Genomic DNA, 8,262 nt, shown 5'->3' on the forward strand with positions numbered 1-8,262 from the left:
GAAAACTTCATACACACGCCATCAGACAATGCAGAGGCAATGCAATCCCCCTGTGCCGTTCCCAGGGGGAAGAGGTATGTCTTGGAGACCTTTTTGATCTAATAAAAACAGTGCATAATGATATCCAACGGCTAGAAGCTCAAGTCTGAAAAATTCAAGCTGGAAATAAGATGCACATTTTTAAGGGAAGGTAATGAATCACTGTAACAGATTGCCAGGGGACGGGATAAACTCCCCGTCGCGCAGCGCCTCGCAGTCGCGCCTGGCTCTCGGAGGGTGACGTTCCTCCATCGCAGCGCTGCGCCGCGCAGAACCGCTGGCCGTTGTCGGCCCATGCTGGGCAGATCAAAACTACCGCACAGCATGGTGCCTCTGCCTTAAAATCTAGGAGGTGCATTTTCCAACGGAAAATGGGCCTGCCTCCGAGGGAGAGAGCTACAAAGCCACTACTTTTTTCATACCCTGTTTGCATGGCTGTTTCTCTGACGCTTTTCCTGGCTCCCCACGACAGAGAGCAGATACCGGCATGTTACCCCACACTTTGAGACCTACAGATTTGAAAATAAGGGGCTGCGTATATCTGTCTTTGGTCCAGTTCACCGTCGAGACACGTTTCTATTTGCTCAGTGACCCAAGATGCAAAATCATCACATCTTAATATAGCAGAACACGGGCCCAGGGAATATACTTCTAATGCTGTCGTTTAATTTATTCACAACAATCAGATTAGTAAATGAATATATGCCAAGCCCCGTCACTGTTACAGTCCATGGATATTTCTCCATGCCTGCATCTGGATGTCTGACAGTTTTACATGATCACCGAGATGAAAAACTCAAATTATTTGGCTTAGCATCAAGAGCAGCCTCTATTTTAGCAGCCTGCAGTGGCAGCTCCCAATGAATTTTAATAAGCTGTTAACAATGCGTGCGTGTTTTGTTGTTGTCAGCGGAAGCGTGCAAAAGGACAGGGTGACATATACTTATTGCGGGATACAAAAGCATTAATAATCTGTTTCCCGTGCGTCCTGCGCGGCTGAGCTGCCTACCAAGGCGGCTCACTGCCTTTTGCCACGCAGAGCTGGGTGCCAGAGCACGGACCCTTCCCCGACCTGCCGGGGTGGCAGGAGCTGTCACCTCTCAGCTTGTTCTCCTTGCGGTGACTCCCCGTGAGGCTCATTGAAAAGGAACGGGGTCGTGGTCACTGCCCGGTTCTCCTCCATCCTTCTGGCAGGTTCCTCTCCAGCGCTGGCTCCTGTCGCCCACAAGCAACTGGTGCGGAGTCCCCTGCTTTGCAGCTGAAGCATCCAAGCCATCAGACGGGTGTCCCTGCGGCTCTGCTAGCAATTGGGTTGGGTTTCCAGCTGCTCTGGGGCTCCACGGGGCCTTACTGCAGCCTTGGGAAGCAGCTCTGCTCCAAACCCACCCCGGTGGGAGGGTGCGCACCCACGGGGAGCCATGTGTTGTGGTGGCTACGTGCCCCAATAGTTACCCGCTAGAAGAAATACGAGTGGGTTCACACAGCGTGGGTGAGAAATAGGCACGTGCCCAGGGATGGACAACGCAGCAGACGCCCAGCAGCACTGTTGGGGCGTTCAGGTGACAGCCTACATGTGCTTAGGGGGGTCTGTCTGTCTGTCTGTCCATCAGGAAAGCTCCTCCAGATGCTCCTCCCGGCCTGGGCTGGGACCAGGTTTGTGCCGGTACTGAATGAGGGAGAGGCCCCGAGGGACTCAGAGGCATCAGGCACAACATCCCTGTCCTCAGGATGGAGATGGAGTCCTCCTTCCCCAGCAGATGCCCACAGCCCTGTCCCCCAGCCTCATCCCCTGCGCAGGCGTCTCCTCCCGAGAGCGAAAGCAAAGACGCTGGGAGGGAAGGTGTGGAGCCCGCACAGCCCGCAGAGCCCGGGGCACCCAGCAGCCCCGGCTCGGGGGGTGAACCGGAGCTCAGCGCCAACGCAAGGCACGTTGGCAACCCCCAGCTCCCTCCTGGTTCCTTCCCAGCTCCATCCTGTGTGAAGGTGTAACCAGGAGGCACAGCCGGCTAGGTTGCAGTCACCTCCCTGGGGGGACAGTACCTTTCAGACGCTAAGAGCAATTCGCAGAAAATGTGTTGCCTCAATCGCTGGCAAGGAAGGTTAATGAGAAGTGGCACAAAGCATGTGTAGGCGGTGGGAAGATCTGCTCTTGGGAGTTTCGGTTGTTCATGCCATCTGATGGGCTCCAGGGGAGGCCACGCAGGTGATCCGAGGGCTGGAGCACCTCTGCCCTGAGGCCAGGCTGAGAGTTGGGGTTGTTCAGCCTGGAGAAGAGAAGGCTGCGGGGAGACCTTACAGCAGCCTGCCAGGACTTAAAGGGGGGCTACAGGAAAGGTGGGGGTGGACTTTTTAGCAGGGCCTGTAGCGATAGGACAAGGAGTAATAGTTTTGAACTAAAAGAAGGTAGATTCAGACTAGATTTAAGGAGGACATTGTTTACGCTGAGGGTGGTGAGGCGCTGGCCCAGGTTGCCCAGCGAGGTGGGAGATGCCCCATCCCTGGAAACGTTCCAGGTCCGGCTGGACGGGGCTCTGAGCGACCTGATCTGGTTGAAGATGTCCCTGCTCATGGCAGGGGCTTGGACTCGGTGACCTGTAAAGGTCCCTTCCGACCCCAACCATTCTGTGATTCTACGTGCAGGGATGGCAGAATTTGTCTAATGGCCGGATCAGACAGCAGCAGACCTGGAGGACGGGATTTCAAACAGAAAAGCATCCAAAAAATGGGGTTTAATTTTAATATCCTACAAGGGAGGGTTTTACAGTGTAAATATTGCAGCTCTGCACCAGAGCCAGGGGACCGTAACCAGCACATGGGGAAACATCCACAGTTTGCCCCAAGCTGAGCCGCTTCTAAAAAAAAAAAAAAAGCTTTTACAACTAATTTATTAACTTGAGCAAAACGCTATCTTCACCTCACTCCTTAGAAACTCTTTATGCCCTCTCCAGTGAGAGCAAAGCAGCATCCCAGCAAGTAAAGCGCCCGTCCGGACGTGGGTAGCAGGCAGGGACCGTGTCCACGGTGAGGGGATGATGAGGGCTGCGTGGCATCAGCCCACCGGTGATCCGCGGGTAACAGCCCCGCAGGAGAAAAGGCAGGAGGCTGGGAAGGAGCAGCTCAAAAGGGCTTTGCGCGCTCTTCTATTTTAGCAGTGCTTTAGTCAGAGCAACACGTATCCCCTGGATATTTTTATCTGTTGCAGTTTGGGAGCGCATCTTCGGGTATCCAGCTGGCTTTACGCAGCGGCCGGCCTCCCGCAGCGGAGCCTGCCCGTACAGACCTCGACCAACCCACACGCCGATGTCCCCACCGCCCGGCAGCCCCTCCGCGTCCCCTGGCTGCCCCATGCCCTGCGGCCCCCCGTGGCCCCGCGCCGTCAGGGGGATGTGGGGAGCTTGGCAAGAGTTTGGGGGGGAACCAGGAGCATTGCATGCCCTCGCTGCCACGTGTTAGAGAAGACAGCACCTTTCCGGTGCTTGAAACCTTTGGAAGTTGTATCGTTTCCCTCTGCAATGACCATTTTGGAGGGGAGCTTGGCAGGAGCCATCCTCCACATCGATCGAGGAGTCACCGCTCCCCGAGAGCCTCCCTTCACTTACAAAATCCTCAGGCGTATTGACCAGGCTCTGAAGGGCCGCCTGTGACTTCGGCCTGGCTCTAGCTTTCCCTGCTGCCCTTTCAGAGCGTCTCTGGAGATGGCACCTTCTGCTGCGTACCTCTCCTTGCCAGGCGTATATTGCTGTATACTTTTAAAGGCATTTTGGGGAAGCGGTCAGCCAAGCTGCCCTGGATGCTGGCTCGGGCCAGCAGCCTGGGGAAGTGCAAATGTGGATGGAAAGAGCGATGTGTAGGAATTAAGACGAGCACCAGTGGGGTCTCTGCCATATTTCTTTGCCTATAGATTAAAGTTTCCTATGGCTGCTTGAAATTTTCCCATGAAAAGTAATTTCTCCTATAAATATAATGAGTCAGTGATGCTTGGGAACCGTTGTGTGGAAGAGTTTTCATACTTCTGGAGTCACCCTCTTCCTAAAAGGCAAATGTCTTACTTATGCCTTACTTGGATAAAGATTCTTCTTTAGCATATATTATTTCCTGCTACTGCTCTGTGAGTCAGGGCACCTTATACAGACACTGTAAGGTTCTGTCATGCTACAGCTGGTTATTCATGTAAGGGTAATTACAGCCATTAATTGGGAATTAATGAATTGTATGCAATCTTCAAGCAGCTTTCTTGCTTCACAAAGGCAGAACCACAGCTGCGATGAGCACCAGGAGAGAAGGTCCTCACCAGGGCTACTCAGGGCTAAAGAACCACTCTAAAAATTGAATTTTAATGGCCTATTTTGAAAGCCAGCGTAAGGGTGCTTGGAGCCATTTGATGCGGAGCGTGGCTTCCCACGGAGCCTTGCCAGACCCTGGAAAATATTTTCAAACTACAGACTAAATGAGGGCAACTTGAAAAGCCTCCCTAGCCTTTTCAAAACCATAAATCCTCTACATGAAGCACCAGGTAGGGGTGACACAGAGCATCCTGCAGCCAAATGGCCCAGCCTGGCCGCCCGCTGCGGGCTTTGGTGCCCCGACAGCACCTTGTCCCCGCCAAAGGGCTGGCACGGGTCCCTGCGCCAGGAAGCTCTGGCACTTGCAGTTTAAGGGGCTGCCGGCATCCCTCGGGCAAGCCGGACCGTGTGATGGGCACCCCGGGAGGCGGCATGGGCAGGCAAGGGCAGCAGGATCGCGTCTGCATCGCAGAGATGCACTGTTCATTGATCCAGCTCTCGAGACCACTCTTCGGGGATGCTTTGGCATTTCAGGTGCATCTTTTCAGATGCATCTTTGGCTTTTCAGATGCATCTGCAGTAGCTCCTCTCTTTGCTGCCACGGGATGTAACAAACCTTTTCCACTTTTGCTCTTTTATAACTGTTTAGGTAAGCAGTGAGACTCCCCTTAGCTTACATGACTTTTTTCCACAGCCGGGCGGTATTTGCAGCATGGGGACATCTGCCATAAATGATTCATTCCTTCCCCTCCTCTCTCCACTGATATTTTCCTCCTAGCCATAATAATATGCATTTTCCCTGTTAACATTCCTCACGCTTCTGTGTTTGGGATATTTCACGCCCCAGGAGTGGGCTGGCGAGGGCAGAGGTGGGTTCCCCCTCGCAGGAAGGTGAGACCCAGAGCGTGGCACAGGGACATCCCTGCCACCCGCCTCCTCTCCCTGGAGGTGACACAGCCAGCGTTTCAAGGGTTGCAAAGCCATTGGCATTGCCTGCGGGATGTTCCCAAGCCAGCCCAGGACCGACACAGACCTCTTCCATCAGTACCACTTGGAGATACTTAAATCCCCTCGGAGCTTGGGAAACCACAGCCAAGACCCCCCAGCATGCCCATCACCCCATGTTGGTGCAAAGGTTCAGTGAAGCAGCCGCTAAACAGCTATAAATAGGGGGCTTGGGGAGCCTGTTTCCAACTGCAAATAGCAGAGCTTCAGAGATGGCTTTGCTCTGCTCAGATGGGGCTAAATTTTCCTGAGTTCAATAGCAGAGAAGACAATGAAGATCTCAGATGCTGGGATCCTATTCTCTGACTGCCTTCGCCTTGGTAATTTTGTCTGCCCACCTCCTGCTCCTCCTCCGGCAAACCTCCGCCCCCGGGCGCAGATGTAGCTGCAGCATCTGCCAAAGAGGATTACCAGAGAAAGGGAACTGGAAGACACTTCTCCTGCCTTCGGCTGCGTATCCCTCCTGGGCCTCATCCTGCAAAGCGGGCTGCTCTGATGGAAGCTGTTTGCACTGAGCCTTGCAGCACGACGGGACATCGCACATCCTCCTGCGCTCCCCAATGCCCGCGGGGCCTTTCTGCTCCATCCCATTCCTTCCCTGGCCCTCACCGCATCCCACCCGAGCCCACAGCCTCCATGGGGTCTTCAAGAAAATATCTCAATTCAGATCCAAGTCCCTGAACCACCAGAGGACGTCGCTTGGAGAAGGGTCACTCTGCTCAACCCTATTCTTCTCCGATACGTGTTCACTGTTGACCACTGCTGGAGAAGCTCCCAGCCCAGGGTCCAGCACATATGGCCACTCTTATGGTCTTAAACACACACACCTTTCATTCAAGAGCATCCTTTCGTGAAAGCCATTCCCTTGTACGGTCTCAGCGTAAGCAGATGCTGCTCGTTTTTGATGTCCATTGCAGACGGGATCATTTGATCTTCAGATTTCTCAGTGAAGTCAATTCATAGCCTGCAATTTCCTTTCAGATGCGTTAAGTTCCTGCATAATTTTCAATTCACTCTTCTTTTGTGGGTGATGAATAGAGAAGGGTGTTCTCCATCAAAGACAGTTTATTAAAATGCAAATAAACTTCAGACTGAAGGTCCATTTGAGCACTGAAAATCACATACATCAACAGAGAATATTAAATTTGGCCCAAAGAACTGAGGAGCAGAATTTTTTTTCTGGGGGGAGCCAACATCATCCCCCATCACAAACGCTGCCCACCTCCTCCCACTGAGAGACCTTTATTGGTGGCTTATGGCATCGCCCCAAACTCCGGGCAGCGAGAGCTGACATTTCCCATGCCAGGTCTCTTATCTGTCTCTTTGGAAAAGTTCATCCAGACCAGGCCAGCCACTTTTGAGGAAGAACCCAAAGCTAAATTGTTAAGTAAAATACCAGGCTAATGAGAATTCAGCAGTAAAAACTGTCATTGAAAGTAAAATGTTGCAAAGTTCACAAGGACCTTTTCTTGAATGTCCCGGGAGATTTGGGAGCCCCCACTCCTGCCTGCGGGCTCTGTGCTGAGGAGAACTCAAGTCTGGGCTGGGCTTCTCATCATGCCTGACCACATCTGAAGCACCACTGGCCCGACGGGCTGCGCGGGGACCTCTCAAGCCCAGAGGAGAGACTCCGAAATACCCCAGACTTCACACAGTGTTTGGCTACAAAACGATTCCAGAGGCTGCAGGGGAGGGTGGACAAGTCCATGGAAGAGGACTCTCCGGAGACTTGCTAAAGTCGTAGCAATGGCACCTGCTTGTGCTGAGCATGGATGGTGTCTGGGAAGGTCTCCTGGAAGAGATGGTCTCCCTGCACACCTCGAGGCTACCTGGGCCTCCCTGCGTGCCAAGCCCCATGGAGCCTGGAGCTGCTCCTTGGCAGGATGCTCTTGCTGGAGTGGGGATTTTCCCCTCTGTCCCCTGATCTCAGCAGTCCTCCACTGAAGACACCATGGAGCATCCCATCCCAGATGAATGGTGGTCACCAAGCCTGGTCCCTGCTGCTGTAGTTCAGCTTCGTGGCAGAGGCTTCAGGGCAAGCATGCCAACTGACGCGCCCTGGGGAGCCCCAGACCCCCCAGGTGCCACCTAGTGCCACCCAGACACAATCCCTCTCCGTGGGCTTAGGCAGAGGAGACCCACCATGTCCTTGTCATGCAGGCAAGGCAGCACTCAACACCCACAGCCTTGGGGATTCAAATATTGAAGGAGCTCATGGATGCTCTGGATTCAGGAACACAGGACGGGCACGTCTCCTCCCCATCCATGGCTAAAGCTGCCCGGCAGTTTTGGTACCCAACAGGCTGAGCGGGGAGCGGGAACGGCCATGGATTGCCTTCCAGGGGAGCTGGAAGGAGCTGCTGGTGACGATGAGGGAGGGAGGAAGTCACCGCAGAGCTTGGAGGGGAGCAGTCTGGAGATTCACAGCTTTCCTCCTCCATCCAAGTGCAGCAGTGCCTCTGAGCAAGGCCACATCACACCGGGGACCACCAGGGCCGCTTTTGGAGCAGCACCCATCCCCCACCCCTCCAGCAGGGTGCAACAGGAAGCCGGAGGCAGGATTTCCATCTCTGCAACCTTGAAGTATTCCTCGAAACACTTCCCGGGGCTTCCCTAAGGGATGGTTTGGTCTCAGGGGGGAACTGAGAGCGGAGCTGGGGAGAAGGAGGGACAGGAGCTGGTGCTGGGTGTGCGGGAGCCCTGGGGGCCGAGGCTGCCTGGGGAGGCAGCCGAGGGGAGGGAGAGCATACGGGGCAGGATCAAACCCTGTTAACCAGCTCTATTTTTGAACCCCAAAAGGAGGGCTGTAAAGTGGAATCACCGCACACAGCCCCGGCTCCTGCCGCCCCTCTGGGCACCGGCGAGGCAGGAGTGAGTGCAGAGGGGCTGTCCTGGGCGGCCGCTGCCCAAAACAGACCCCTCAAAGCCTTCCAGC

This window comes from Ciconia boyciana, chromosome 6, assembly GCF_034638445.1.
Source record: "Ciconia boyciana chromosome 6, ASM3463844v1, whole genome shotgun sequence".
Lineage (NCBI taxonomy): Eukaryota > Metazoa > Chordata > Aves > Ciconiiformes > Ciconiidae > Ciconia > Ciconia boyciana.